At 33.4% G+C, this 8,513-nt stretch overlaps 1 protein-coding gene across 7 annotated transcripts in view; it reads right to left on the reverse strand.

The window, feature by feature from the left end:
* The window catches only part of LOC110467426 (receptor-type tyrosine-protein phosphatase eta-like), a 79,114-nt gene that overhangs the window by 31,340 nt on the left and 39,261 nt on the right, over positions 1-8,513 (reverse strand). For 4 of the 7 annotated variants that reach the window (XM_021524589.1, XM_021524587.1, XM_021524588.1 and 1 more), the window contains exon 1: positions 8,423-8,509. The exons of 2 other annotated variants lie outside the window; for them this stretch is intronic. The gene's annotated coding sequence lies outside the window, so the exon portion shown is untranslated. Of the gene's footprint in view, positions 1-8,130; positions 8,152-8,422; positions 8,510-8,513 lie in introns of those variants that run through there. One more of the 7 variants, XM_021524585.1, reaches the window with a different exon arrangement.

An 8,513-nucleotide genomic window follows, 5' to 3' on the forward strand; every position in this document is an offset into this window, starting at 1 on the left:
AGTCCAAACACTTTTCTCCAAACAACAAAGATTTGACATCAGCTAATTACACTTAGCTGTACATAGTAGATTGCCCTCCTCAATTATTTATGTACAGTATAATGTAGATCAGGCATGCAATGGCCTAAAGAAATACATATTGACACTATATCAAAGAAGTGTACTCATTTAATTTCCTTCTGACATCCAATATCTGAACCATTCTTAATAGAAAATGTAAGCAAAAAATGATCAATACATTAGCATTAGCACGTAAAAAGTGCAAAAATTTGCTTTAGAAAAATGGTTATCATTTTCTCAAATTCAAAGGTTTCTTACTTGAATGTTTACAATCATCATCTGTCGTCACAGCTTTTTAATTGCCAAAAAACAGCACAGCAGATTTCTTTTATGTGATACAATTAAACTGGTAATTAAATTAAACAAACAGATATTCAATAGAAGAGAAATCATTTACGAAAAGATCTTTATATTAAAATTACATGTACATCATCCTTAAAATGGAGTGAAATATATTACACATAGCTGTATATTAATAGCTGATTGGGTGTGTTTGAAATACATGTACAGGCATTACATAATGTATGAGTAATCAACAGATTTGAATGATTTCTAAAACTCAAGTATCGGGTGTTATTTAAATCATACACATGTACGGTCAATATCACATTACTTAATCATGGCACTGAGTAAAACAGACGAATCAACGATCGATCCCCGTACCACTGCCAAAAACTGTAGCAAAGTATTTGAAACTGATCATTTCTGAAAAGAAAACCATACCTTACGTAATTTAACTTTTATAAAAACCTTACGTAATTTAACTTTTATCAAAAAAAATCCTGGGTAATAAGATGAAATAAACAAAATAAATTCAAGAAAAGGTTCTAAATGTAAAATTTCAGTGGGGCTAGATCGGGATTCGAACCCTTGACTTGAGACTAACCGACTGAGCTACCAAGTCAACAGAAGTGTTGGGATACCCAAATGGAAGTTAAGGGGAGACAACTGTGTATACAATTTTTTTCTTGTTTGTGCTTTTTTCCAATTTAATTATTTTTTCTTTCAAAGATATACTAAATAAATAATACTGTCGAAAAAAAATGAAACACAATTTTTTTTTTGTGAGAAATGGAAGTTTTGGGTTTTTAAATAACCTTAACACTGTATTGTAGTACATGTATAAGACAGACCTGTGTAGCTCATTTATAGCACAGTGTGTCTGATTGGATTATAAAGATCACATCACTGGGAAACAAAATGTTGTGTCACCCTCATAAGCACTTGAGTTTCCCGTCATATTTCCCTTTCTTGGAAGCTCTCTAGAAAAATGACGAAGAGGCATGACATGTATGATAAATCTTCACCTTCATGCAATATAACTAATCTCGGGGAAACAATCGATCATGTTTCCCTACAACATATGGGTAATAAAAGAACAACTTTATTATAACATAACAGCACAAGTTTTAATCATACGGACCCTCAATTGTTCTTCCTTAATTTTACAACTAAATGTTCATTCATGAAAAATAAATATATATAAAAAAATAGATTGGGAAGATTTTGCTTATTTTTTCTTCATTTTGGGAAAATAAATCATATTCTTGCTAGGGAGAGAGTAGCTTGTATAAAATTATGGCACTAAAAAAAAGGCCAAAAAAGGGAAACAAATCACTGACATGACCATTTAAAAGACATCAAAAAAAACTTATTACATAGGGTCCATGGATATTCCTTCAGAAAAATTCTCAAATAAATTTATGACCTAAATTCAATAACACAGATTAAATGATATTGACTAAAGAATCAAATCTGTACTCTGGGATGTGTTTTCGTATCAGGATGAAACAGCTACTTCAAGTGGCAAAGAAAATATTCCATGATGAGCAAACGCACGTAGACTGAAAGTTGGCCAGCTAAAACGGTGATCTAAAGGACTAAGGTGACGAAATACACAGATTTGGAGTTTTCCTGTCAAATAAATAGGAATGAAATGAACAGTTCTGTTTGCTTTACAATCACCAATGCAATGAGTTTTATAACACCAATGCAATGAGTTTTATAACGCTATATATATACATACCAGTAAAACAAATCAAGTCAAATCACCAATATGTTAAAGTGTTTTACAGGTATGTATATATATATATATATATACTGAAATCTAGTGATAATCAGCCTTTTATTTTCAGCCAGGTACGACTGGAACCCTTAATGGGCATGCACTTGTATGCTAAATTTCCAAAAGATATTACATGTACATTTGTAGACTCTGTCCTGATCTGCGTTTGATGTTTTCTTCCAGTTGAACAGGATGCATGACGTATGAGCAGAAGCCCCGCCTTGATAAGCTTAATCACTTATAATCAAAGCTGAAAATAAAATATGTGTGGGATATCGAGGGATTTAAGACAATAGCCCCCAGACAATTAACACAAAAATGTAAATCTATACATATATTTGTTTAAAAAATTTCACTTATCGTAAAGTTGATCAGACTAACTGTATCCAGGTCATTTTAAAACAAAAAAATATGTAATAACAAATCTAGACTTGTGTATTTGTGAAATTGATCGACACCCACACAGATATTATACAAGCAATCCCTGATCAGGTCAAAAGAAGTGGACACTAAATCCTACGTCTTTTTAATATAACACGAAAGACTACACTATCTGAGCAATGTTTAAGAGCCCATATATCTTATTGAAATGCTCTATATAGCTACCTATAAACACTTTTTTATTTAAACAATGTCAAGAATTTAACTATTGTGGGTCTAATTCTAAACACTGACAAGCAGAAATTGACAAGTCACACAGTTAATATTAAACAACACAATAACCATATATATTACAGATTTATAGGAATTTAACCACAAGGTTCATTGAGATCTGATTTACAAGGTATAATATGACATCATGTGAATTCAGAGCCAGGTATGTTACGTAATACTCTGACATTTACCACCCCTTCAGAAGAGTTCTTGTATAATTGCTGTTATGAGTTATGAACAATAATGGGGGAAGGGGCGGGCGGGGGTTGAGGATAACAAAACCATGTTTAAAATTATTATCTTTAATGCTTGGAAACTTAAATAAAACAATTAAACTTGTTTAAATTTTGGTCCTTTAACAGTTAGGTTTTAATGGGTTTTTTTTATCAAAATATTTTAAGTATTTAAAAGTTAGATTTTATAGATCATAAAGCTGTAAATTTGCCATTAAACTGCAGAATCAATACATTTAAATATTATGAATTTTGTAGCCTTGAGGCACTCACTCTGTAAATGACGATGTCTTGATCTTCTGTAAATTTTTAAAGCCCGTTTACTAAGAAATGATAATATCTATGTATAAATGTTAATTACTTATAATACAGTATACTTTTTGATAAAAAATTAATATAACAGACTAATATAAAAGATGTTTGGTTTAATAATTCATAATTTCTACACTTTATTTGTTATATTTACCTTCATTAATAAAAATATCTGATAATTAAAGTAAAGAAGTGACTCATAACTATACCATATATATAGCAATAATAGGTGACTCATTTAAAGTGTGGCATGGAACCTGAACTGTAACAGATATGGGTGGGCTTATTGTTGAATAAATATGACAACTAGCTTATAAGTTCAGTGATTTAATAATTGCAATTTTAATACTTTACATGAATGAAGTTTCTCACATCGGGAGAGACCTGCCTGGGCATTTTGGATTCCCGAAGAGCAGCTGGGTAAAATGAAATAGGAAATGTTAAGGATTCCTTTAGCAAATCCTTCTTTAAAAAATAAGGGATATGTACTAGATATTTTCATCAAATATAAATAAAATTTTGTGTCACACTTCTACAAGCAAGACTCTTGTATATACTTATAATATAAAATATGATATAAGGGTTTCTTTTCTTGAGTAAACACGTTTTACCTTACTTATCTGAATCGAAATTGATTTAATGGCATAATTCAACAGGGATAATCTTTTCAAATATTTATAAAAATTGTACATTTAAATTCACATGAAAATGTTCAGTATTCAATGTTTTGATGTCAATATAATCTTCGATAGATCCCACATATCTATATATATCTACACGCTACATATTTTCACTGTAAAAGTACAAATGTCACATGTGTCATTATGTACGTGAACATTTTACCCATTTTGATCAATAGCAGACTTATGCAGGAGGTCTCCAGTGCGAAGGTTTTGTATGCAAGGTGTATATTATAACTTGGAATACATCAGTCAATAATATTTTTGGCCAGTTAAAAGTTTGGGGGATTGGGGCTGGGGAATTTCAGAAAAAGAAACAAAAAGGACTTAACTTCCAAGCTAGACTTATTTCAGATTACAATGTATAGCTGAGATGACAAACATAGCGAATGTCATGCATAAAATATACACCTGCATAAAAGGTATCCAAATACTTTCTATTCAGCATAAAAATGGTCAAAATACTTTATTTTTTATACCCCTACCAAACAAATCTCCATAACCTGTGCAGTGGTGACAAATCACTAAAGGAAAAAACATTGCTCTTACTACATACGAGCACTGTTATGCAACACGGAGATGTCAAAGAAAGTAATTTAATTTGCACAGACAAATGGATTAGAAACAAGTTCATAGTTCTTAGTGCATATTAGAAATGATATGTATGGATTTTTGTTTGTGTGTGTTTTACGTCCTATTAACAGCTATTGTCATTTAATTAAGGACGTGCAAAGTTTTGGTGGTGGAGGAAAGCCAGAGTTCCCGTGAAAACCCCCCACTGACCTACGGCCAGTACCTGGCGACTGCCCCACATAGGTCTCGAACCCGCGACCCAGTGGTGGAGAACTAGTGGTAGCAGAATGTCAGACCCCTTAACCACTTAATTGGCCATCACGGCGAATATATGTATAGAAGGATCGGCAATGTCCTTTACAGTTTTTAAGTACAGGTAGTGATAATTACAAGATAATTTTATCATGTCACTATTAGTATTATTTAGAGAAAAAAATTAACCATATTTTTGTGTATATTCCTGAGCAGGTGATATAACCTATTGTTATAATAGTATGTCAGAATTTGGTCAATGTATGTAAACATGAAGAGAAAATGACAACATGTATATTATTGAAGACTTATATGAAAGGTAAAAAGAAATTTGACCTTTGTTCTCGAGGTCAAGGTCACAGTTACCTAACGAAAGTGCACTGAACATCATCTAGCTAGCTGTGGGTGTCGAGATATACTGCGAGTTTTATCAGGATAACTTTAACTTAAGTTAGCACTTATTTGACTTAATTATCAGAGGAACTGCCTATACTGCTAAATCATGAAATGCATCTATACAAATTAAACAAGTTCTACGTGTAGTTGGGACCATGAGACAAAAGTCCTCAAAACTGACACCTTAATGCTTGGATAGAGTTAACAATGTCATATATATACTTGCATACTTTAAAGTTTAAGCAAAATTAGATACAGTCAGGGACCATTGGCATCACCTTGGTGTACACCTTTAAATGTTTGAAGCAATCAAGATCTTTTTTTACCTTTGACATGGAGGTAAAGGCCACAGTGACCTAATGGAACTGTATTGCACATCATCTGTAGGTGATGCAGTCATACTGCAAGTTTCATCAAGATATCTTTAACAGTTTAAAAGTTACAGCCTGGACAAGATGTTCCTGAAAATTGGCACATATTTGACTTTGACCTTAAGCTTGGGGTCAAGGTCACAATGAACTTATAATGACAGTGCACTCCACATAGTCTATCGGTGATGCAGGTATAATGCAATTTAAGTTTCATCAAGATATCTTGACAAGAATGTACTTAAAATTTTGCACTTATTTGACCTTTGACCTTAATGTGAAGGTCACTGTACATGTGACTTTATTATATTGCATTGCACACTTTCAGTGCGTGATGCAAGTATATTACTTTCAGCTTTCATCAAGATATCTTGAATGGTTTAAAAATTACAGCCCAGAGAAAATTGTATTAGAAGAGCCAGAACTGTGAGGAGAACAGTACTAATACAATAATATGTGTCCCTTATAAGAATTATTCGAAGGGTACACATAATTATGCATGAAACGAGTCCAGGGGCAGGTCTAGGATTCTAAGTCTGAGGCAGTGTGCAAGATTTCAAATCGGTAAATTGACTGCCAAAAGTTTCAAATTGGTTTGCAGAGATCGATAATGTGTAAACTGTAAACAACTACAGGGATATATATATCGGAGTAAGGAGTGATCATGGCACGCCACACGGACTGATCAGAACAGACATTGTGTAAGCTCACGTCACGTCAAAATAAAAGAAATGTCAAAACATTTCTTCGAATACGAAAAGATAACACTCTCATCTACTAGACATGTTTGTTAAGGGTGTAACATCGATTCCTGAGAGAATTGTCAGCCCCCGGTACTTATACATGTTTTATGTATCTGACACTTATGTGTCATGCAGTGTCAAATATGTAGCTATTCTTAGTTTAAGAAAACATATGGCTGAGATTTATATGAAGAAGGACAATGGCCATGAACAGCTAACAAATCATTGTGCATTCAAAAATTGAAATGGCCAATAACAACTGGACAAATGTGTAAAATATGTCAAGCAAAATTTATAAGTATTGCAGATTAAATGTCAGGACAGTGAAGGTTTTATGTATTAAATTTAACTGGGTACCTTTTGTGGACACCAAAATATATATATATTAAACATTATTCTCCCACCCTTCACAGGTGTGTCTCCCGTTTTAGCCGGGAAAAATCAGCTTGTCACCCTCTAGGGGGAGACAGCCTCGTGCCGATTAGCATACATGTGTTCAATTGTGACGTCATTAAAACATGTCACCTGTAATTGTGAAGTCATCAAAGTGAATGACGATATTCATACCCCACATGTGTTTTTGTTTACACTACTGTCGGTGGAGTTGTGACTAAAATAATAGGATGGGAGAAAAATAATGATCCCCTACCTTAATTAAGGATGTAACAGAGAAATCTCTAACCCTCACGAAATCCCCAACCCGAGGGATGATGTTTTTTGGTAGTCTGACCCTGTTTTTTATTTCATTGGTTTATAAGAACACCAATCAATATTCTTCTTTTGATACAACCATAAACTATAAATATCACTTATTTGGATGGTTTGGTGATCCATTTTGGGTACCGTGTCACACCTTACATTAATTCAATGGGTATTACGTTATGTAAATAAAACACAAAAATGTGATATATCATATTTCAGTTGGTAAATATCTTGGTGATCTGCACCGTTCGCAAGAAATGTTACTGTAAGTAACTTACACTAACAATTCTTAGGGTGTAAACCATTTAAAAAAATATTTTTATTACATACTTACGAATAAATACGTTTTTTTTTGTATATGCGATACGACACGATTGCTCTAACCCATATCAGCCCTCGCCGTATCACCCCCCAAAACCCGTATCAGCCCCCGCCATATATCACACCCTAAAACCCATATCAGCCCGCAAAACCCATATCACACCCCTTTTGGGAAAAAAATCGTTTTCAATATTTCAAAAATAAAAATAAATCATAAGATAGTAGTTTTTATTAGGAAGTATGTAATAAACAGAATAAAACACGCCTTTTTCCATATCACACCCAGTATCAACCCTCGACCAATATCAGCCCTCGGGCCTTCGGCCCTTGGGCTGGTATTGCGGTCTCGGGTTGATACTGGGTGTGATATGGAAAAAGGCATGTATTATTCTCTATATATCACTTGTACTTCAATGATATCTGTGCCTAAAACTTTTATCTGACTTAGCTTAATATTTCATATAAGTGTCAATATTAATATTGATATTTCACCTGAGCCAGCACATTAATTATAAATTGAGGCTTTTGCAAAGGTGAAAAAAAATACCAAGCTACTGTGGTTATATGATAGATCACATCTTCTATCATCTAACTTACTGTTTTGAAATTAAATTACAGCTGTTTGAAAAACCATACCTGTTGTAACTGCATGCATGGGTAGGGCCACCCTGTGATTGTACATAACATTATAAACAGTAACGTCCGTCAAAGTTAAATGACAAATGGCTACGATCTATAGTAAACACACACGTGTATACATAGCACATTTACCTGCCGTAACAAGTCCTTCATATCGGCGGAAATGATCGGTGAATAAACTTTCCTAATGCCTGCTGGCGTCACACCTAATGTGGACACATGTCATCAGTTGTTTGTTGTCAAAGTGTTAAATGCCAAACTAATCACGTTATTTTATTAATAAATCCTATTTTTAGTCATTTAAGTGTCTATAAAATGTTTAAAACAATCTAGATAACATATTAAAACATCAATGGCATTATCGATCAACAGTGACACACATGGCTTCAGCTCCAAATACTTTCACGCCCATTTGTTTACGTACGTTGTCATAGAAACACTGCGCCGTTTTCAGCATCTGCTTGTTTCTTTCAGCAACAACTTCTTGTCAATCTATCTGCACACTTAACATCACG

The sequence above is a fragment of the Mizuhopecten yessoensis genome, unplaced genomic scaffold, assembly GCF_002113885.1.
Source record: "Mizuhopecten yessoensis strain PY_sf001 unplaced genomic scaffold, ASM211388v2 scaffold11173, whole genome shotgun sequence".
Taxonomy (NCBI): domain Eukaryota; kingdom Metazoa; phylum Mollusca; class Bivalvia; order Pectinida; family Pectinidae; genus Mizuhopecten; species Mizuhopecten yessoensis.